Raw genomic sequence first — 23,697 nt, 5'->3', positions numbered from 1 at the left:
CACAAGTCAGAATTTTCCTAATTACTTCCTCTTCTTTTGGAATTTCCCTATTTTTCCAGATTTGGGCAAAGACCATTCTTGCTGCCGTAATAATATGTATTGTTAGGTAAATTACCCTCTTGTTAGATTTATTGTTTATGATTCCCAAAAGAAATAGTTCTGGTGTAAATTCTTTTGTTTTTTGGCATGACCAAGACATGCGGTAGTATGTGCCTGATTTGTGATCACATTTCCCACAATTTGGTGCTAAATTTCTAAACATTTTGACTAGTCTCACGGGTGGGAGATGCCACCTATAAAACATTTTATATACATTTTCTTTATACAGTATTGACAATGTTATTTTCCTATTCCTTTCTCATAGTTCTTGCCATTTATCCAGGTGTATATTATAGCCAAAGTTTATCACCCATGCTACCATTGTCTCCTTAGCCTGTTTTTCTTCCATTTTATATTCCAGTAAAAAATTGTTAATCTTCTTTAGCGATTCATCATTTGTCCCCAAAAGGATCTTATCTATTGCCATTAGCTCCCTACTAATGCCCCACTCTTTCATATCTTTTGAGTAACATGATTGGATTTGAAGATAGGACCACCATTCCAATTCTATCTCTTGCTCTTTTAGCTCTTGCCTCGATCTTAATCTCCCTTCTTTGTCTATTATAGCTGTATAGGTGACCTGTTTTCTCTGGTTGATAAAATTTGGGTGCACTACTGCTTCTAATGTCGATAGCCAAATCGGAACCTTGCTGTACATTTTCCTCTTGAATTTATTCCATGTTTCTAATAACGCCTGTCTTATAAAGTGTCTCTGAAAATATGGATGTGCTACCTGCTTCCCATACCACAGGAAGGCGTGCCATCCTAAATGTACATCACGGCCCTCTAGTGTTAGCAGTTTATTATTTTTTAAATCTATCCATTCTTTTACCCAGGTAAACGTTCTTGCTGGTAGTATAATTCCCACTCTGGTACACCAAATTCTCCTCTTTTTATTACATCTTGCAGAAGTTTAAATTTAATCCTTGGTTTCCTCCCTTCCCAAATGTATTCTGATGTCATTTAATCAATATTCCAAAGTACTTTTTATCTAATTTTATAGGAATATTTTGGAACAAAAATAATCATATCGGTAGAATATTCATTTTGATCACTGCTATTCTTTCCATGAAGGAGAGTCTCAAATTTTTCTACCTCTCTAAATCCTCCTTTATATAATTTGTTAACTTAACATAGTTTTCCTCTTTGATTGATGTATATCTTGCCATTATATAGATTCCTAAGTATTTCATTTTCCCCCCAATCTGGATATTTATTCTCTTGGCCAATTCCTCTTTCTGCTTCTCCACCATATTTTTAACTATCATTTTGGTTTTATCTTTATTAATGTTCAATCCGGCTACTTTCCCATAGTCTTCTAGTACCTTCATCAGCCTCAGACCTTATTTTAGTGGTTCTTCAAGAATAAAAACTAAGTCGTCTGCAAATGCTTGCAGTTTATAGACTTCTTTCCTAATTTCCAAACCTTTAATTTGAGTTTTTTCTGTATTACCCTTGTTAACCCTCTAGAGACAATATAAATAGCAATGGAAATAGAGGACACCCTTGCCTCATACCTTTCTGTATTTTAAACTTTTTTGTCACCTCTCCATTCACTTTAGCTTCTTGGTCAGAGTATATCACCTGAAAAATATTTTAAAATGTATGGCCAAATTTGATATATTTCAATTGTTGTAGCATAAATTCCCAATTAACGTTGTCAAAAGCTTTCTGCACATGTAAAAATAACAATGCCACCTGTGTTCCACTATGTATCTTGTAATATTCTAAGACATCTAATATTATTCTTATATTATTTTTCATTTGTCGCTTTGGTAGAAAACCATTTTGGTCAGTGTGTATAAACTCATTTAGGAATTTTTAAAGCATTCGGCTATTATTAACGTGAATACTTTGTAGTCTGTATTTAGCAAGGATATGGGCCCATAGTTCTTAATTAGCATCCTGTCCGAATTCTCTTTTGGTATCAGCGCAATGTTTGCTTCCACCCACGATGGTGGTATCTTCGCTTCTTCCAACACCGCATTATATACTTCAAGTAGGGTTTCTCCTAGACTGTCTTGCAGTTCTTTATATATTTCTACTGGTAGTCCATCAGGACCTGGTGTCTTATTGTGTTTTTGTTTTTGGATCGTGTCTGTTAGGTCCTTCATCCTTATTTCTTCATTTAGCATATTCTTGATTTCTTCCGTGAATTTTGGCAATTCTGCTTTCTCAAGACATTGTATTATTTCCCCTTCTGCCTGACAATCAGTTTCTTTATATAGTTTCTCATAAAATTTCTGGGCTATCTTTTTCTTCTCATTTTGGTAACATATATTCCCCTCCTCATTTTGTAATTTGTTAATCCATCTCTTCTCTGTTTCTTTTTTCAATTGATATGCTAGCCATCTCCCTGGCTTGTTAGCATTCTCAAAAATATTTTGGTTTATCTTTTTTATCTGTTGTGCCAGGTCCTTCTTTTCAAGTATATTCAATTTATGTCTAATTAAATCCATTTGTTGTTTTATATTTCTTTCTTGCAGCTTATCTTGTAGTTTCTCCTCCAGTCTTTTGTATTCTTTTTCCAAAGAGTTCTCTTTTTGTTTTTTAATTTATTTTCTTTTGCCATATAAGACATAGCAACTCCCCTCATGTATGCCTTTGCCGTATCCCATAAATTTTGTAGAGAAGTATCTTCTTTTTTTGTTTTCTTTAAAGAAGAGGTGCAATTATTAATTTAAAATTCTTGTCCTTTAAAATCAATCTTTTCAGTGTCCATCTTGTCATCCTCTTTTTCCCTATGAAACTTATTTTCATGGGGTTGTGATCTGCCCAGAGATTCATGTCAATTTCAACTTCCTTCACCTCTGATTGCAATTCTGTTGAAGTCCAGACCATATCAATTCTGGACAATGTTTGATGTCTGTTTGAGTAATATGTATATTGATTTACACCCTGGTTTCTCTCTCTCCAAATATCTTTTATTTTCAATTCCTCCACCATTTTAAAGAAGGTTTTGGGTAACATTCTTCTCTTCCCTTTTTTCTTTTTGTTGCTTTTATAATCTATTTTTTTATCAATTATTGCATTGTAATCTCCCAGGATACAAATGTTATCATGCGATATATCATCAATAATGTTGTGTAATTTCCTGTAAAATTGTTCTTGTCCTCCATTCGGAGCATAAATCTCTACTAATAACATTTTCTTCTGGTTTATTTCTATCTCAACTATCAAGTTCCTTCCTTCATCATCCTTGTAAATGTGTTTGACTGAAATTGTCTCTTTAATATATAGGACTACTCCTCTTTTTTGTTGTTGTGCTAATGAGGTGTATGCAATCCTTAGTTTGGGATATTCTAGCAGTTGTTTTTGTTTTATATGGACTTCTTGTATTGCTATTATGTCCAAATTTAACTTCTTTAATTTGTTAAATATTTTCCTTCTTTTGATGGGTGAGTTTAGTCTTTTGATGTTAAGTCATAGGATTTTTATCTCCTCTTCCATTTCTCTATCGGTACCTTGGTCTTGTGCTTCTTGTTGTTCTAACTTCTTTGGTTTCCTGAAGTCTCTTCTAATAGTTCTCCAGCTTTCCTTCCTTTGCTTCTCCTCTCTCTTTAATTTGCAATGCACTCTTTTCTTTTTCCACTAGTCTCGAGTCTCTTCCTTCCTAATCTTCCCTTTCTTCCTCTTCATTACTGATATATTGACTGTAGAATTCCTCTGCCTTGTCCACGGTGTCTATTCTATCCTGTTTTATCCTGTCACGTGACCATAATGCCTTCTGGTATCAGCCACCTGAAGTTGATGTTATATTTGGTTAGTTTGGAAGTCAAGAATTGATAAGGTTGTCGCATTTCTCTGACCCTTCTTGGTATTTGCTTCAGGACTATTAGTTGATTTCCTCTATATTCTATCTGTTCGTCTCTCATTCTGTGTAGTATTTCATCTCGGATTGATTTTCTCCTCGCATAATTTGTCTGTACTCTACAGGTCTCATCTATTTCTGTCAGAATCTCTTCCTTCTCAATTCCAAGTGCTTTTGCTAATGAATCTCCCATGATTTCTGGGAGAAAAGACATGGAGGTCTTCTCCTCTTTTCTCTCTTACATTTTGGAAGCAGAGATAATGCACCAAGTTTTTGAATTCTAAGAAAATGACTGTATTTTTGAGCTCCCTATTGGCCTGAATTAATTTTTTGCTAATTTCATCTATTCTTTTTTCTTCTTTCTCCATTCTCACTTACCTTTCTTGTAATTTTTTCTCATTTTTGTGATTTGTTGTTGAAAGGAATCAAATTTCTCATCCATTGTCTGCATTTTCTCCTTTAGTTCTGTATCATTTCTTACTTCTCCAATCTCTTTTCTCAGTTCCTCATGATTTTGTTTCATCGACTCTTGCATATCTTGTAACATGGCCTGTAGATCTTTAAATGAATTTGACCTTTCCCTCTGAACCATTTCCTCCATAGATCATTGGCTTGAAGAGCTTGGGGCTGCCCCTGTTATTTGAGTACCTTGTTTTCTCCCTGTTCCTATCTTTGTTAAATTGTAACACTCGTCATTTTTAACAACCTCACAAAATCACCTTTTATCAAGTTCTCCCACTTTTTCTTCCCGTCAATATAAATCTCCACCTCTCCAGCTATTGTAAGCTCTTAATATTCTATTTTGTTATCCTATATAGCAATTATAAAACATAAACAATTATCTCTTATATGAGACTATGGTGGGTATATTGGGATATATCAGGGTTAAGTATCACCACAGTCCAGGCCTTCCGCACAGCCCTCAAGATCTGGCTATCCCGTCAGGCCTGGGGATAGGATTACTCTCACCCCGCCCGAATGTTGAGTGAATGTTGTGTTTTTATGGATAATTTTTCTTTTATTCACGATTTTTTTTTCTTTTTAAGTCTTGTCTTGCACTCCCTTCCCCTCATTGTTGTAAGCCGCCCTGAGTCCCCTCAGGGAAAAGGGCGGCATATAAATCCTCAATAAAATCCTAAAAAAAATCACAATTTTAAGTCAATATTTGAAACAACCATGAAACTTGTGTCAATCATGCTCTTTCTTTTTCCCTAATTACTACCACCACATTATCATTGATAATCTTAATATTCTTAATAGTGATGATATTTACTGCTAATATTAACAATTATAACTTAATACTTGGTACTTAGTAAACATATTATGTACATAGAATCATTCAGTAATCATTCCAACTTCTCACAATGTTATTGCCAACAGGTTCAGCTAAAGTCTGTTATGGTGAGTAAGTCTCTCTGTGTGGCTTAGATGTTCTCTCTTTTTTTGTCAATTAATAGTCAATAGCACTTCAACACTCCAAAGTAGTCCCTTTTTCCAGCTTCCCCTTTCATATATATCTGGTAGTTTCTCTCTTTGGCCAGTAGGTGTTGTCCTATCTCCTATTTCTGTTCTGAAAGAAGCACTGACACAGTTTCAGAAAGAAGCCATTAATCACCAAACTTTCACACTGTTGAGCTCTCCTGTTGGTGTTGCTCCGGTCTTCTTCTCCAATCTTACATTAAATCAGATAATATCCGTTTGCTTAATCAAATTGGTAAAATGAAGAAGAAAGAAGATACCCCCCCCCCCCGGAGTGTTCTTGTTGTTCAAGCCAATCCGTCTTATCCTTCCTTGTTCTCTTATCTTTACACCACCATCTCTTGCTGTTCTATCCTTGAGCGGGTGAAGTTGCCTCCACCCCTCCTCTCAGTTAAGATTATTTCTTCTACCAAGGAAACTCTGCCAAACAACCTCTTTTAACTTCAATGATTGAAACTAATTACAACCAGAAACAGTCCACCATTGTTTTGCTTATTTCTTGCTTCCTTTGACCAGCTGTCAGCCCCTCAGGTCGGCCATTACTGGTCATCTTCTCACCGTCTGATCTCTAGGCATTTTCTCCTGCTTCATACTCTGAGCCTCCACTCTCCGCTGTCTGTACACAATCAGCAGAACATCCACTTTTCAGGTGTCCCTCCAAGACCTGCTTTCTGCTATGAAAGCCCACCAGACCTCCGGAAATTGGCTGTGTGCTGCGGAGCTGCCCATTCACACACCCACTCAGTCTGACAGCTGGTCCCACCCCCAAGGTCTATCATCTTTGTTTTCAGGTCTGCGATCTCCACGGCCAATATGGAGCCACAGAGTTCCAAACGTGGCATGGTGTGACCTTGTGGTGCTAGTTTTGCTTTCCCATGATGAAACCAACGTGAATGTCGTTCTCCTCACTGTAGACCCTGATGTGTCCTATGGCTGCTATTGCCTTTGTTGACGCATCTGAGAAGTCATGCAGTTCTTTCTTCAGTGCGTTGGTAGGTGAGATGGGAATGTACATGTGCTGCACATGAACACTTTGGAGATGACTCAGGGAGGCTCGCCATGTCTTCCATTCTTGCTTCTGCTCTGGCGGAAGCAGCTTGTCCCAAATTTTTGTGTTTTGGAGAGATGCGCAGAATGAGCCTCTCCTGCAGGTGTGGCAAAACCTAGGGGGTTCGAACAGGCTGTTCACCATAGACAGGACTTCTCTTCTTGTCAAATCAGTCTTCTGGGCTGGGGCTCTGAAGGTGAAGACGTCTTTCTTCAAGTCCCAACAGAGACCAAGACTGTGTTGGATGAAAGGGGTGTCTGTGCCGAAGTCAGGTTCCTGTAATTCCTTAGCGTGGTCTTCAGGATTGACCGTTGCTAGCATTTCCTCACTGTTGGATGCAATTTTATGCATCTTATGGTTGGCTGTCCCTAGCATCTGGTGTGTCCTTTTTAATAGGTCTGTGGACTCTGCTGGGGTGGGCATGGATTTTATGCCATCGCCAACATAGAAGTCCTGTTTCACAAATCGTTTGGCATCTACACTGAATTTGGCTTCGCCCACATGAGCACTGTGTTGCATGCCATAGTTGCCAATGGATGGGAAAAAGCCATTTTCAAAGACATGCACTTGCATTCTGTATTCTGTTATCTGTTGGTTGTGCTGTTCATTGCTGAACCACAAGAAGCATAGTTAGTTGCGACGATCTTCCCTGACAATGAATGAGTAGAACATTGCTGGATGTCGCCCATGGTGGTTATGGCTTCCTTTCTGAAGCAGATGAGCGTGCTGAGCAGACTCTTGGCGAGGTCAGGTCCTGTGAGGACTTTGGAATTGAACACTTAATAACAAAACTTACAGTTCAGTGTTAAGATACTTCTGACTTTCCATAATCTGTCACATCATGTGGTGTAAAAAGATGATGAATCTGCTCCCCTGTTGAGAGGAGGTACATGCGTTGCTTCTCTGGTTCACAATGGCATTTAAAATGACCGTATCGTTCTGCACACAGGCAAAACGCCCCAGTGGCCAATCAGAAACACAGATATGATCACATCAGATTTGATCACACGTCATGGAACTACATTTCCAATAAGGCAATCTCTGCCTACATTTCCCAGGAGGTAGTTTCTTAAAGGAGACAGCTCTTAATTCCTACATTATCTATATATTGCTGGCACATTCTTGGAGACAATGTGATTTTAATAGTTCTCTGTCCCCTAATTGCTTTGCATGTGATTAATATTAAAAAGCCATTATTATATTTTCTCATTCTTTTTCTAAAACAATAAAATTAATTAGTGTATACCTAATGAGATTGATCCATTATGGTATGGGGGAATTATATGTCCTGTCCTATAGGGTTAAGAGTTAACACTATAGAATTAATTTCATTTTGTCAAATTCTTACTCAACCTAATATGTAGTTCCAGAATACTTCAGAGAAATGGTAACCAATCAATAAGTCCAGAATGTAAAAATCAGTTCAGAACACATTTGAAATTAAACAACTTACAACACTATAAAGTATTATGTTGACTATAATAGTGTCCACTTTTAATGTCACTATTCTGTTTCTTTATTTCAAATATGATAATTGACATAGAGCTCACTCTCATGCTACTATTTTCTTTCATCCTATTTTCACTTTCCTGATTTCTTTTTTAAAAAGTCTCTCCTATATCAACTATTTCTGGAAGTCTTCAGGATAAAACTTATCTTAACACAAAATTGGCCTTTAGATCAATCCACCAAGGACTCCCCTACTCACTGAAGCACTTACAGTTCGTCCATTATTGACTCCCAGTCACATCTTGGACAGGTGATGAAATCATGAAAGTGAGCTTCTCGGGTACTGATTGGGCAGGGAGATTCAAGCTTTATAAATTAAAGAAGGGGAAGGGCATTGCTTAGATTCTAAGATGAAATGAAAATATGAAAAAGCTGTTTACCTAGTTATTTGAAAGGGGGGCGAAGATGAAGTTGAATTTGAGAAACAATGGAAATCAATCATTTTGATTAGACAAAACAACTTGGAATGAGTGAAAACAAATCACCCTTGAAATTGTGGCAGAAAGAATGAAAAATATATTAAACAAAATAATTCACACAGATCAAAGTGGATTCTTACCACATAGACAAATTAGTAACAACACCGGAATAGTACTAAATGCATTAGAATACTATGAAATACATATGGAGAAACAAGCAGCGTTAATATTTTTAGACACACAAAAAGCTTTTGACAATTTGAATTGGAACTTTTTTATTAAACAAGTATGAAACATGAATTTTGGTTTAAATTTTGAGAAAATGATATTGGCAATCTAAATACATCTCTCCCCCCGGACTGTGTCTATCACCGTGCTGTTGCCCTATGGACTTTATATCTTTATATATGCACTGCTCGCTTATTTTTATCACCTTTTTATACCTGCGCAAATTTTTCTTTGTAAGTAGTGTGGATGTGTATGATTGTAAGCGAATGACCCCACTTTTAAACTTGTGTAATCCCCTTTTATATTGTATTGTTGTATTTTAAAATTCCTTCTGGGGGTGTGAGTGAGTGAGTGAGTGTTTGGGTGTGTAAGTGAGACTGGGATGGGAACCGGGTTCCCCCACACTGAGTGCTTTGCAGAAGTGTTGGGGGGATCTGGCCCTACTCCAATCTCAGGATGACTGATTCGAAGGGCCTGTCGGGAAGCGCGGGGGCTATGGGTGTGGGTGGAGGGACTACGGACATGGGAGTGGGCCGGAGCATTACGGTCTTAACAGGGAGGGGCACATATGGCGGGGACTTTAGGGCTGGCCATTACCGGGGAAGGAGGACTCGCTACGTTATAGAGATCCCTCCTTCCGGCCCTATGAGTTCCACTCCGAGGCCAGATGGCGCGAGTAATCGGGACCCTGGTCTCAGGCTGCTGTCGCTAAATGCCAGGTCTGCAGTTCATAAGGCTCCTCTCGTTCGGGACTTAATTTTAGACAAGAGGGCAGACCTGGCATGTATTACTGAAACCTGGCTGAGCCCGGAGGGAGGAGTCCCCCTCGTAGAGATGTGTCCAGAGAGCTTTCAGGTGCTTCATCAGCCGCGAGCCCAGAGAAGGGGTGGGGGTATGGCCATTGTTATCCGAGAGTCTCTAGTACCTCGTAGGATCCCTGCTCCGGAGCTTGTCGGGTGTGAGTCCCTGCTGGTGAAGTTGGACCTCAAGGGTCAAGTGGGTGTGCTGATAACGTACCTGCCTCCCAACTCCGTTGCAGCAGCCCTCCCCTCGCTCCTCGAGTCGATAGCCGAGCTGGCAGTTGAGTTCCCCAGACTTATGGTTGAACACTCTGATGGAGCACAGGAGTTTATGGCTTCCATGACAACCATGGGCTTGACCCAAGTAATCCGGGGACCAACCCACTCGGCGGGTCACACACTTGACCTCGTATTTCTCTCGGAGCAGTGGAATTGTGATCTTGGTCTGAGGGGTAGCGAGATCTTGCCCCTGTCATGGTCGGACCACTACCTATTGAGGCTTGACTTTCGGAGACCAAACCCCCACTGTAGGGAGGAGGAACCGACCAGGTGGTTCTGCCCCAGGCGACTTATGGACCCTTTGGGGTTCCAGACGGAGCTTGGGGTTATTCCTGATACTCTCACCCGCAGTCCGGTGGAGACTCTGGTTGCTGCCTGGAACTTGGCAGCGACGGAGTCTCTTAACCGGATTGCGCCTCTACGGCTGCTCCGAGGCAGTGGATCCCGGAGGGCTCCTTGGTTTACTGAGGAACTCCGGGAGATGAAGCGCCGGAAGAGACGCCTAGAGCACCAATGGAGATCCAGTAAATCCGAATCGAACCGAGCACTTTTAACAACCTGCATCAGAGACTACATTCGAGCAATCAGGATGTCTAAGAGAACACATATTGCCTCTCTGATTGCGTCCGCCGAGTCGCGCCCAGCCACCCTGTTTAGGATAACCCGTTCCCTCCTAAATAGGAGGGATACGGGCGATCCATTGCAGGGCAGGGCTGAGGATTACATCCAATTCCTCGCGGACAAGGTTGCTCGGTTCCGGGCGGACCTGGACTCCAATTCTGCAGAACCAGCCAAGGCACTAAGGGACAATATGGTAAGCCATCGCTGGATTGATTTTCAAGCTGTTACCCCTGAGGACGTGGACAAGGCGATGAGAGCTGAAGGTGCCTCCACATGTGTGCTGGACCCGTGCCCCTCCTGGCTGGTTGTAAACAGCAGAGAGGTGACACGAGGCTGGATCCAGGCAGTTGTTGCCGCCCCCCTATGGGAGGGGGTCTTTCCCCCCACTTTAAAGGTGGCGGTGGTGAGACCCCTCCTGAAGAAACCATCCTTGGATCCAGCCGTTTTAAACAACTATCGTCCAGTCTCCAACCTCCCCTTTGCGGGGAAGGTTGTTGAGAAGGTGGTGGCCGTTCAGCTCCAGCGGTCCTTGGAGGAAGCCAGTTATCTCGATCCATTCCAGTCAGGCTTCAGGCCTGGTTACAGCACAGAAACCGCTTTGGTCGCATTGACTGATGATCTCTGGAGAGCCAGGGATGGAGGCCATGCCTCCATCCTGGTACTCCTTTACCTCTCGGCGGCTTTCGATACCATCGACCATGGTATCCTTCTGCGACGACTGCAGGAGGTGGGGATGGGAGGCACTGTTTTACGGTGGTTCTCCTCTTACCTCTCGGACAGGTCGCAGTCGGTGTTAGTCAGAGGGCAGAGATCGTCCCCTAGGCCCCTAATGTATGGGGTGCCGCAGGGTTCGGTCCTGTCCCCCCTTCTTTTCAATATCTACATGAAACCGCTGGGCAAGATCATCCGACGGCACGGGATAAAATACCATCAGTATGTGGACGATACACAGTTGTATCTGTCCGCCCCGTGCCAACTCAATGAAGCGATGGACGTGATGAGCCAGGGCCTTGAGGCTGTTAGAGACTGGAAGGGGGTTAACAAGCTTGTGCTCAATCCAGATAAGACCGAGTGGCTGTTGTGCTTCCCTCCCACGAATTGGCCAAGTGTTCCATCTCTCAGGCTGGGGGGTCAAATTGTACACCCCTCAGATAGGGTTCGCAACTTGGGAGTCCTCCTGGACCCACAGCTGACTTTTGAACATCATTTGTCAGCTGTGACCAGGGGGGCATTTGCCCAGGTTCGCCTGGTGCACCAGTTGCGTCCCTACCTGAACCGGGAGGCTCTCACAGCAGTCACTCGTGCCCTTGTGACCTCTAGGCTGGAATACTGCAATGTGCTCTACATGGGGCTGCCCTTGAAGAGCATTCGGCGACTTCAGCTAGTCCAGAATGCAGCCGCGTGAGCGATTGTGGGTGCACCTCGCTTCACCCATGTTACACCTATCCTCCGCGAGCTGCACTGGCTGCCTGTCGATCTCCGGGTGCGCTTCAAGGTGCTACTTGTCACCCATAAAGCCCTTCATGGTAGTGGATCTGGGTACTTGAGAGACCGCCTACTGCCAATTACCTCCACTAGACCAATAAGATCACATAGATTAGGCCTCCTCCGAATTCCATCAGCCAGCCAGTGTCGACTGGCAACTACCCAGAGGAGAGCCTTCTCGGTGGCTGCTCCGACCCTCTGGAACGAACACCCCGTGGAGATTCGGACCCTCACCACCCTCCAGACCTTCCGCGCCGCCCTTAAAATCTGGCTGTCCCGGCTGGCCTGGCATTAAAGACTCCAACCCCACTCGAATGGTATGACTGGTGTGTTCTTAAATGATGTATTGTCTCCATGTTGTAATTTGTTTGTCCTTCCCCCCCCCCCCCGAGTTGTGAGCCACCCTGAGTCCCCCCAGGGAAAAGGGCGGCAAAGAAATAAAGTGAAACTGAAACTATTCAAAGCAAACCGCCAGCATGATAGTAAATGGAAATCTCACAGATAGATTCAATATAACCAAAGGAGTAAGACAGAGATGCTCACTGTCATATTTAATTTGTATCCTCTCAATAGAATTACTATTAGAACGAATAAGACAAAAAAAATGAAATAAAAGGAATTAAAATAAAGAATGAGGAATACAAAGCTCAGGTGTTTGCAAATGACTTGGTATTCTTCATAGAAGCCCCAATTGACTCAGGAAAGGTACAATACTTCTGGAAGAAGTAGAAGAATTTGGCAAGGTAGCGGGGCTCAAAATTAGCAAGGATAAGAAAAAATATTAGTTAAAAATATTACTGCAAATCAGAAGAATGAATTGGAGAAGGAAATTGGACTACAAATTGTAAAAACAATTAAATACCTAGGGATCTTGTTGACAGCAAGGTGTTCAATGATAAAGGAGGATAATTATAAGAAATTGATGGAAAAAACAAAAGATCTGGAACATTGGAGGAAAGTTAAACTAACATTGGTGGGGGAAATTGCCACAATCAAAATGAACATACTCCCAGAATGGCTATACCTATTTCAAACGATTCCCATAAAACTAGATTAAAAGTTTTTCAACGAATTAAATAAAATATTCATTAACTTTGTATGGGAAAGGAAGAAATCCAGAATAAGTCTTAAATCACTACAGGATAGCCAAACTAGAGGTGGTTTTAGACTCTTGTTGGGAGTTATACTATCACGCAGCCGCCTTGCTATGAATCAAAGAATGAGTACTCCTTACCAACAAAAGGATACTTATTCTAGAAGGACATGATTTAAATACAGGGTGGCATGAATATTTATGGGAGAGAAAAAACACAAAACATTCACATTTCCAAAGTCATACAATTAGAGGAGCATTATTACAAGTCTGGAGGAAAATCAGCTTAAAGCACTACATACCTGATGGCTATCGACTATGGAAGCAATGATATACCCAAACGCATTAGACACAACCAAGATGACAAGTTATTACCAACTGCTAGATAATCAAGGTAATCTGAAAACGAATCAAGGACTGAAAGAACAGGGAATTTTCATTGATTGGTGGCCATACTTACAATAGCAGACAAGATGCAAAAAAGACATAGAGGAATTCGGCATTGAAAAAGAACACTTACCAATAGACAAAACATATTTAGGAATGGAGATTTTCTTTAAAAAAATAATTTTTATTGAATGTTTTAATCTTTAAAAACAGTAAAGAAGACACAACAAGAAAAAAAAACACAGAACATACATAACAATAGACAGTAATTTTACAGCTTTCTATATCAGCTTTCTTGTTTAGCTTTCATGTCTTCCTATTTCTTTAACCTTGTCCTATAATGTAGCAAATGTAGTATTAACACTTATAATATATTCATTATTTGTATCACCATATATTTATATTTATATATTTGTATCACCACATATTTATATTCCCTATTTTATGATTTGACTTCTGATTTCTAGCCACTTATACATTTTATTCCATACTTTATAGAAGTCCCATTCTTCTCTTTCTTTTAATTCCATTGTCATTTTATCCATTTCTGCACATTCAAGTATTTTCCTGATTATAGTTTCATCTGAGAGTGTATTGATTTTTTTCCAGTTTTGTGCGAAAGCAATCCTGGCTGCAGTGAGTATGTGTATACTATAATGATTTTTGCAATTCTTTATAAAATTCTGCTGGAATTCCTTCTGGGCCCGGGGTTTTGTTATTTTTTTTTATTTTGGATTGCCCTTTTTAATTCTAGCATCATTATTCTCTCATTTAATGTTTCTTTTGTTGTTTCCAGTAGGGGTGGAAGATTTCTCCTCTCAAGATATCTTTTAATATCCTCCTCTTCTATTTCCTCTCAGCAGTACAGTGCTTGAAAATATCTTATATACTTTTTTTCTTTCTTTTGGTGGTGTATCACCCCTTCTTCATCCTCTAGTTGCTCTATTAATTTCTTTTCTTTCTCTTTTTAGTTTATAAGCTAGCCATTTCCCAGAGGAGGAGAATTTATAACCGAAATGTACGCCTACTTATTAAACCTTGGAAGGGGAGAGGATATAGTTAAAGGAAACATGATAGCTTGGGCAAGGCATTTTGGCTACAGCATTCAATTAGGGGATTTGGGAACAGTTGTGGACAAAAATTACAAATTAACAATGTCAGCCTCATACAAAGAAAATTTATATAAAATGTTTTATCATTGGCATCTATCACCTGCAAGATTGGCAAAAATTTACCCAAATTTGAGGCCCAGATGCTGGAAATGTAAATACGAACATGGTTCATACTTCCACATGTGGTGGACATGTCCGGAAGCGAGGAAATGGAGTAAAATAAGAACCTGGTTGCAAGAAATAACAGGCCTTAAATTCAGTTTAAACCGGAGATGTTTTTGTTAGGGATAATTAGAGAAACGTCAAATCAATTATATTATAATACCTATACTGACAGCAGCGAGAATAACATATGCTCAAAATTGGAAATTAGACAGCATACCTTCCAAAAACATGATAATTAAAAATAGTCATGGACTGCAGGGAAATGGTCAAATTAACTTTTAAACTGCAAGATAAAGAAGATAAAGAATACCATACAGTATGGGATAAATGGTATTATCGATTAGAGAACAGGGATAATAAATGAAAGTAGTATATGTGTGTATGTGTGTGTACACATGAATATGTAACATTATGACATATGTATAAGAACTATAAATGTAAAAAGGAAATAGCAAATGTAAAATGAATGGAAAGTATGTATGACAATAAACAAAATGGGATATACCGATATCTTAGGAATGGGAAGAATGTGGTTTTTATGTTTTGTTTTGTAAAAAGCTCAATAAAAATTATATATATGATAATCAATTTATAATATCATTGTTAGGGATTTTTGTTGGGAGGTTAACATATTTTTTTAATTATAGGTAAGAGTGGAAGAGTCTGGCAAGCTCAGAGTCCTCGCAGAACACAAAGAGGCACAGAACTGACTGCTTTCACAATCCCTGAAGCCCTAATGTGCTGATTCGAGTGTATGGTTAGACTAGGAATTAAAAACTGTTCAAGTTAATTTAGGAGTTAAATACTGTTCAAGTTAGTTTAGGAGTTAAATCCTTTTAGAGACTGCCTTTCAGATATTGTGGAATAGAATCATTAAAGAAAGGATGCAAAAGGAGGGACAAAATGAAATGTGAATGACAAAAATGAAAACATTTTAAAAATTATTTGAAATAATTAAATTGAATTGTTCCATGGCACGTTGGCTGCAGTGAATTGACCATGGCATTGTCCATGGCGAGTTGTCCCATCCCGATCTGGTTGTTTCCAAGAGAATGCAGCCTATCCAGTGAAATTCTCTTATCAGCTCAGGGTTCTTTGCATCTGACAATGGCTGAGCCTCTGGATACTCTTTCTTCATGCTTGCTTGTTTTGATTGATCTATTTTTGTTCCCATTCTAAATATGATAAAGAAGTGTTTGAATCTAATATGTAGGCTACATATTAACTTACGACCACAATGGAGCCCAAAATGTCTGTTAGTAAGTTACATGTTTGTTAAATGAGTTTTGGCCCATTTGACACCCTTTCTTGCCACAGTTGTTAATGAATCACTGCAGTTGTTAAGTTAGAAACATGATTGTAAAGAGATTCTGGTTTCCCCATTGACTTTGCTTGACAGAAGATCACAAAAGGTGATGACACGACCCTGGGACACTGCAGCCGTCATAAATATGAGTCAGTTGCCAAGCATCTGAATGTTGATCAATGACCATGGGGATGCTACAATAGTTGTTAAGTGTAAATAATGGTCATAAGTCACTTTTTCAGCACCGTTGTAACTTTGAATGGTCAGTAAATGAACTGTTGTAAATCAAGGACTCCCTGTATTTCAAGTGAAAGTCTGAAGATCTTTCAGGCACTATACTGGTAGTCTTCGACTTACAACCATTCACTTAGTGACCATTTGAAGTTACAATGACAATGAAAATAGTGACATATTTATGACAGCTGCAGTGTGCTAGGGTCATGTGATCCCCTTTTGCGACCTTCTGACAAGCAAAGTCAATGCGGAAGACAGATTCACTTAGCAACCGTGTTACAACAGCAGTGATTCCCTTAACAGGGGTGGCAAGAAAGGTCCTAAAACATGGCAAAATGGATTTAACATCTGTCTGGCTTAGCAGTGGAAATTTTAGGCTTCAGGTGGTTGTAAGTCAAGGACAATCTGTAATTTGAACCGAGGACTTTTCTCTCTGGAGCTGTAAAATGCCAAGCTACAAGAAGGTGCTGCAGGATGGGCCTGGACTTGTGTTGGGCTTTCCAGGGCATCTCCTTCCTGAACTACTCTGTGCTCTGCTTAACAACTGCATGGGGGAGAGAAGAGATGTGGGTTAAGTGAGCTGCTTGCTTAACGACCGTCACCACTTGCAACCATAATGGGCAGCTTCGTATGATCCATCATGATAATAAGTTGAGGACTGCTGTGTTCATGCAGATCTCTGTCATAGGTGATTTTGACTGTACAATAATTGTTTCATTTTGTTGTAATTGTTGGTCTGCTTCAATCATTATAAAATATATTTAACACTAGAACAGAACATATTTACCTCAAAGATGAATTCAACATGTATGTACAATTTTGCATAAAGTTTTCATAAGTTTTCTGTAACTTGTTTCTGGTTTGCCTTTTACCTCAATAAAGTTTAAACTTTTTAAAAGTGCAATTCAGTATATGAGGCTTCTTTTGTGGAACAGTGGAGCTCTCACCAATATTCCTTGGTTAAGCTATACTAGTTCAGCAAATGTCCAAACTTACAATAGCACTGAATGAGGGGTATTTACAAAGGGTGCTTGTAATTGCAGCCATTGTAACATTCCTGCAGATACATGATCATGATTCAGATGCTCAATTCACAATTATGACATTGCAGCATCCCATGGTCACATGATCACCCTTGGTAACCCTCACTACTGTCTTCCAGAAAACAAAGTCAATGGGAAAGCCAGCTGGAGGTCGCAAGTGCTGATCACATGACCAGGAGATGCTGCAAACACATAGTATTCACTTAATAATGGTAATTGCCAAAGCTGCTATATTGCAATGCACTCACATGGCATCATGTGTTAGGACTGCATTGCTTACTGACAGAGTTTTCCGTTCCAATTCATGTTGTTATGTGAGGATTATATACAGTACATTAAACTATGGTGATATGTCTTGATGTCCAAAATAACCTGATATTTGAGTAATAAATGTGGCTGAAAATGGAATTCAACAAAGAAACCAAGTATAGACTACAATGCTATTCATGGATTACTGTTTGTAGGACATTCAAAATGATCCCATATAATGCTCTCACTTGCTCTTTCTGGCTTAAGAAATATCTTTTCTTCTCTTATCACATACTCGCTCCCCAGACATAGACATACACAGGAGGCTGGACAGTGAGGCGCCCCCGACGTGAGTGAGGTCAAGCTGGTGACAGCCACCCAGTCACATGACCACCCAGCCAGTCATTAGGGCAGAGAACCGGTTGTTAAATTATTGGAATCCCACCAGTGGATGGACTGTAATCTAAATCCTTGCTGGCAGATTGTAGGATCAGTTGGATGAAAAACAGAAGGCCTGTTAAAGAAATTTGAAGACAATCTGGATCTCACAGGCTTAGAACTGGCAGATTCAATGAGTGAATTGGACTTCCTTAAAGAAGATGGACTTACCATACCCAATTGGTAAATAACTATACTGTCTGAGGAATTCTGGGAGTTGAAGCTCACACGTTTTAAAGTTGCCATGGTTGGAGATGCCTGCAAAAGTCTTCCTCCAGGCTTTAAAACAGAAGAGGACTGCTGGCAGCTCATGATGGGAGCAGGCTGGGATAGCCTCTTGTGTAGCCACAGCCCCACATGTTCCAAGGCCATGAAAATCCAGCTGCTCTGTAAGTTTCTGTTGAATGGTCTTCCTTCTTGAAGCCACATAGTTGGGGGGAATAGTTGCCTGTGGTTATTCCTGCAAGGAAGTCAAGAATTGGAAACCAAATCATGAGTACTGAAATTACTTTTATTGGAGGGATATGATAATCTTGCAATTCTGGATGTGCTTCTTCTCTTCCCATGCTTTTATCTTACAGAGAACTAGGAAAGATTTGGTCTGAGAACCCTCAAATTACTTTTCTGCTATGGATGATTTCTTTCCTGACTATTGCTTTGCCTGCCACTCTTCCTGAAGCTTACTCTCACAGCCCATTATTCCTATGGGCCTCATATAGCAACCACAAACTTATTTGCATGTTTGTAGGTGCAAACAGCAGATACAATAGCTTGGACAAATAAAGTTGTAGTTGTGTCTTCCTCCTAGTTGTATTGAAGAATGGAAAGATATAGGCCTGGCTGCCACCCTGCAAATGCAAGCCTCCCTACGCTTGTCCCATTTCCCAAGAATGAATTCCCAAATATTACTGAACCAAAACTCACCTCCCACATGGTCACTATAGTACACTCAAAAATCAGGAATGCTGCAAGCTATTGCCAAGGATCCATCATGTCAAGCTTTTTACAGGTTAAGCCAGAGCAACCAGATCAGTGGTAGTTTGAAAGTGGTACACCCAGGTACGGGTTTACCAGAGCCAGGCCGGAGTCATTAAATAATGACTTAGTCAATATGTGAGAGAGTTATCTCTTTTCAACACATTCCCTCTTGAAGGGACAGGCAATTCATAATCAAAAGCTACATGTAAGTGTCCAAAGCCTCTGCTGCTTTGACACAACCAATGTCATTCTTATGGTTTCAAGCAGTTTTAGGCAATCAGGAGATAATTGGAAGGAATGGGAAAACAAAGCTTCCCATTTCCTTTTGGCAAAGAAATGACCAAATATCAATGAAAGTGAGAATACAACAATTTTGCCTTTTGTTGTTGGTGAGAGGAAAAGGAAGATCTCTTAGCATTATTTGCATTATTCTTCTCCTCATCCCCATTCACACATCAGAGAAAGCACATCTCTGAACAAGAATGCAAAAATATTGACTACCGAGTGTTGGGTAAAATGTTAACTTGATGCTCTCCACATTAGCATGCAGGTTGAGTGATGGTTTTCATTCTCACAATTAAGTGAACAATTTGATCTGCAGGTTTTAAAGCTAGGATGAACACCTTGGTTTCTTCTTCTGATTCCCTCACCTGGACAGTATCCATCATATTCTGGATGGTAACGTCTGCTCTGATCCAAAGGCACTTTAAGTTTCTCCATAATCTCCTTCCACTCTTCAGGGACAGCAAAATGCAAATGGGAGCCCAAGTCAACTGCAAATTTCAAGCTCTAGCTGAAAAAGAGGGGAAAAGATCTAGCTGAGTTAACCTAGCGGAGAATTACAAATTGCAAAAAGGTTGACATTTAGCATTTTAAAAGACAACATCAGTATATTTGAGGCACTTATTTTTCTTTGACATTGCTCCTGATTTGGTATTAAAGAGGTATTAAATTATTCCTCCCAACACATGTTTTAATCACTGTGATATCATACTTGCTTAATGTTTACTTCTGTGAAATTAAATGGCATCCCAAAGGTACAACCACATACATTTTATTGCAGAAGACAAATCAGTTATATGCCACTTAAAGAAGTTTTCCTCTAGTCCTGGGGTAAAGACAGGTAGATTTTTTTTTAAAAAAAAGTTCTTACATTAATAGTCTCAACAAAGTATCTACTCAATGTTTGCTATTGTATTTACACCTTTCTGCTTTTTATCAATGTTACTTGGGGACAGAATATGTATATTTCTGAACAATTCTGTTACTTTTTCATAAATTTCAAAGAGATGGCTTCTAATGAAACCAAGAAAATCAGCAGCAACATTTTCAAGCTTATCATCTGTGTATTTCTATTCCTTTTTCTTTAGTATCTTTAAATGAACATGAAACCTGAGATCTTGGATAGCCAAAACTCATGGATTGTTTAATGGAGGTTGTTGTTTGTTTGTTTCGTTGTTTGTTTGTTTTTTCACTTTATTTGTATGCCGCCCTTTTCCCTGGGGGGACTCAGGGCGGCTCACAGTTCAAAGGAGGGGGAAGGACAAACAATTTACAACATAAGGTCACTACATCAAGGTTTTTTTGGTACAATGTGGAATATTAAAATTTGCAATTCTCGGATTCCATAACTGGCCCACACTAGAGACATTTTCTCTGGCACTAACTGTTAGGGATGTGACGACAAAATCTAAAATTAGAGAAACACATTTGTACACAACAGTCACACTCATGACCTGGGTCAAAAAAGATTCCCAAATAATCCTTAAAGTACTTGGAAATTCATGCTTGATTTTGTCTTTCAAAAGAAAATAGCCGTTGCTCAACGTTGGGAGGAGTCTGGCATCAGAAGGCAGAGCATCCGTGGTAAATACGGCAGGGTCTTCACCCACCACTGCCATCTCAAGAAGAGGGAAGGAGCAATGGATGGAGTTTCAGCTGTAGAAAAATACAAGGCACACAATATGTACTCTATCTTAGTGTTTCTCACCTATGGGAACTTATGGGTGCATTTCAAGTCCCAGAATTCCCCAGATGCCTGGAATCCGCCCATCTTAAAGTTCCCAAGAGTGAGAAACGCTGCTCTGTTTGCATGGCATTGTGCCAAGGGATGGATTTCCATGCCCATCATCCCCCCTCCCCCAATCTCACATGGTACCGAAGGTCAGTTTAAAATCCACGTGGGAAGAAGGACTCAGATGGACCCATTCTGTGTGGTGAGGGTGCAAAGGAGAGGCAGGCAGGCAAGCCTTACAGAATTTGGGGAAGGGGCAATCCACCAGCAATTCCTGATCAGCGAGTAGGGACTAATGGGAAATGTAGTCCAAAAGTCCAGGCTGTTGTAGGAAAGAAAAGAACCAGCCCATCTGCACAGAAATATTCCCAAGGAATGGAGGAAGTTCTGAAAAGAGGTGCCGGTCATCAGTCCAGAAGCAAGAGGGCATTACCTGTCTGGCCCAAGCCAGTCCCTCTAGCCCTCGATTACGAGAACTCCAAAGTTTCAGAAGACCAGGAAGCTCCAACCCTTCTTCTTCTCATAGACACACTCTGCCTCTTCCACCTGAGAAATTCTCTACTTGGTCCTAATTTTGCAGGTTTCTTGTAAAAACTGGCCACGCCTTCCAGGCCAAGGAATCAGCCCTTTTCTGTCCTTTCCCTTTTCTCCTTTTGAGACTCTCCCAGTTTGTGCCGCCAGGGGGCAGCATCAGACCGTGCAGCACCAAATCAGCGAACTTCCTAAGACTCAAAAGAGTTGCGAGCTGAGACTCAATAATAGTCCTTCCCCCCTCCATATGTTTTGTGGATCGAGGAAGAGAAGAGATGAGAGCCAGGACTTCTGAACAAAAGGTTTATTGTAAGAACTATTTACAGGTGATTCAAACCTCATCCCTGCTTGACAGCTATTTAAACGATCTGTCAGAGCAGGAATAGCCAATAGGTGCTAGGCAACTGATGATGCTGCACCTCAACCAATCAGGGCACCTCTGGCAGCTAGCAACAGGCGATACTGCACCCCAGCCAATCAGGGCGCAACCTGGCTTGTTGCTAGCTGCCTGGTCGTATGTTGAGGACTTTCCGAGTCCTCAACACCCCTTCCCCCTGAGTGAAAGCGCATGCTTAGTAGTGGAGCATGCGTAGTCGGTGAGATAGGCGGGGCGGTGCCGGACTCGCCCAGAACGTCTCAGTTCTACAGGAGTCGTCGGAGGGTGAGTCCTGCTCATGGTAGCTCCTCCCTGAAGGAAGTGGAGCTCCAAGCGGCGCCATCTTGGGATGGCCCAGAAGGCAGGCTCAACACATCAGGTAGGCCGGGCCGTGAGGGCGCGGCAACAGGAGAGTGGCAACCGGCGATGGATTGCTGTTGGTACCTGGAAATAGGGGTTGACTGGTTTGAGTGTATGTTGGGGGTGCCGGCCAACAGGGGGCATCCGGATAGGTGGGGCCTGCTTGAGAAAAGGCCCGTTCACAGAAATCTGGATTGGGAACGATGGATTGAGGCATACAAGAGGCAGGTGGGAATCTTGCAACATTGGGGTAGGAGAGGCCTGCCTGGGGAAAGGCCTCAAACTGAAACTTTTGGACCGGCTGGCAGGCAGCTGTGTTGTCGGCCCCTGGATCAGATGGGGCATCAGTCTCCATGGGGAGATGCCTCTTTACCTGATCCACATGGCGCCTCCATCGGCCAGTCCGACCCTGTAAGGACAGGGGCCGGTTACAGACAGAATAGAGGCAGCCACCCATCTAGAGTCCCCAGAAAAGGAGCGGGCCCAGACCAAATCCCCCACGAGGAAAGAATGGGAAGGGGAGACCACCAGGTTGCATTGCTGCTCCCCTGAATAGAGCGGATGAAGCCTATCCAGGGGGGTCCGCAGGCGCCGACCCATCAACAGCTCCATGGGGCTTTTGTTAGTTGTTGGGCAGGGGGTGGAATGTTGGCTTGACAGGTAAGCCGCCACCCTCGGTCCATCTGGCCAAGAGCCTCCTTGGCCGAGTGGACCGTGTGCTCTGCCCGGCCATTGCAGGCCAGATGGTACAGGGCGTGGGCATGTGCCGGATACCCTGCAAGGCCAGGAATTCCTGAAAAGTGGTGGAAGCCCCGGTCCATCTGGCCAAGAGCCTCCTTGGCCGAGTGGACCGCGTGCTCTGCCTGGCCATTGCAGGCCAGATGGTACAGGGCGTGGGCATGTGCCGGATACCCTGCAAGGCCAGGAATTCCTGAAAAGTGGTGGAAGCAAATTGGGGCCCGTTGTCCGAGACTATCACATCCGGCAACCCATGGGTTGCGAACAACCGGCGGAGGGCCCTGACCGTACTCTCAGCGGAGGTGGAGGTCATAAGGACCAGCTCCACCCAGCGAGAGTAGGCATCCACCACGATCAGGAAAGTCTGGCCATGGAAGGGGCCGGCGAAATCGATGTGTATGCGTGACCATGGGCCTCTCGGAGCCTCCCACTGACGAGCACGCACCGCCAGGGGGTTGGGATGGGAGAGTTGGCAGGTGGAACAGCGACTGACCCAGGCCGCTATCTCTGAGTCCAGCAATGGTCACCAGACATAGCTGCGCACCAATGCCTTCATGTGCGCTATGCCCGGGTGGTCCTTGAGGAGCAGAGACAGGAACTGGGAGCACAGAACGGGAGGAATCACCACCCGATCCCCCCAAATCAGACACCCACTGTGTAGGTAAAATTCGGCTTGCCGGGCCTTAAAAGCTGTCAGCCATCTTCCCCAGAGGCCATCCGCGGAGGACCCAGGAGCAAACCTGAGCCAAAACCGGATCGGCCTTAGTGTGGGCCGCTATGTCCACGGCAGAGAGGGGAAGGCCTGAGGATGCAATTAAAAGAACGGAAGGGGGAGGGACTGGGGTCGGGTCGGAGTCCGGCAAGGGGCAGCGGCTAAGGGCATCGGCATGCCCTA

The 23,697-nt window shown here is 41.9% G+C and overlaps 1 protein-coding gene across 1 annotated transcript in view; it reads left to right on the top strand.

Moving 5' to 3' along the window:
• LOC148049549 (NACHT, LRR and PYD domains-containing protein 12-like) overlaps window positions 1-23,697 on the top strand; it is a 206,453-nt gene that overhangs the window by 94,485 nt on the left and 88,271 nt on the right. The window lies entirely within an intron of this gene.

Source organism: Thamnophis sirtalis, unplaced genomic scaffold (genome assembly GCF_051295495.1).
Source record: "Thamnophis sirtalis isolate CommonGarterSnake01/CBP01778 unplaced genomic scaffold, rThaSir2_p1.2 scaffold_1, whole genome shotgun sequence".
Classification (NCBI taxonomy): Eukaryota; Metazoa; Chordata; class Lepidosauria; order Squamata; family Natricidae; genus Thamnophis; species Thamnophis sirtalis.
This window is presented reverse-complemented; position numbering and strand designations above follow the sequence as displayed.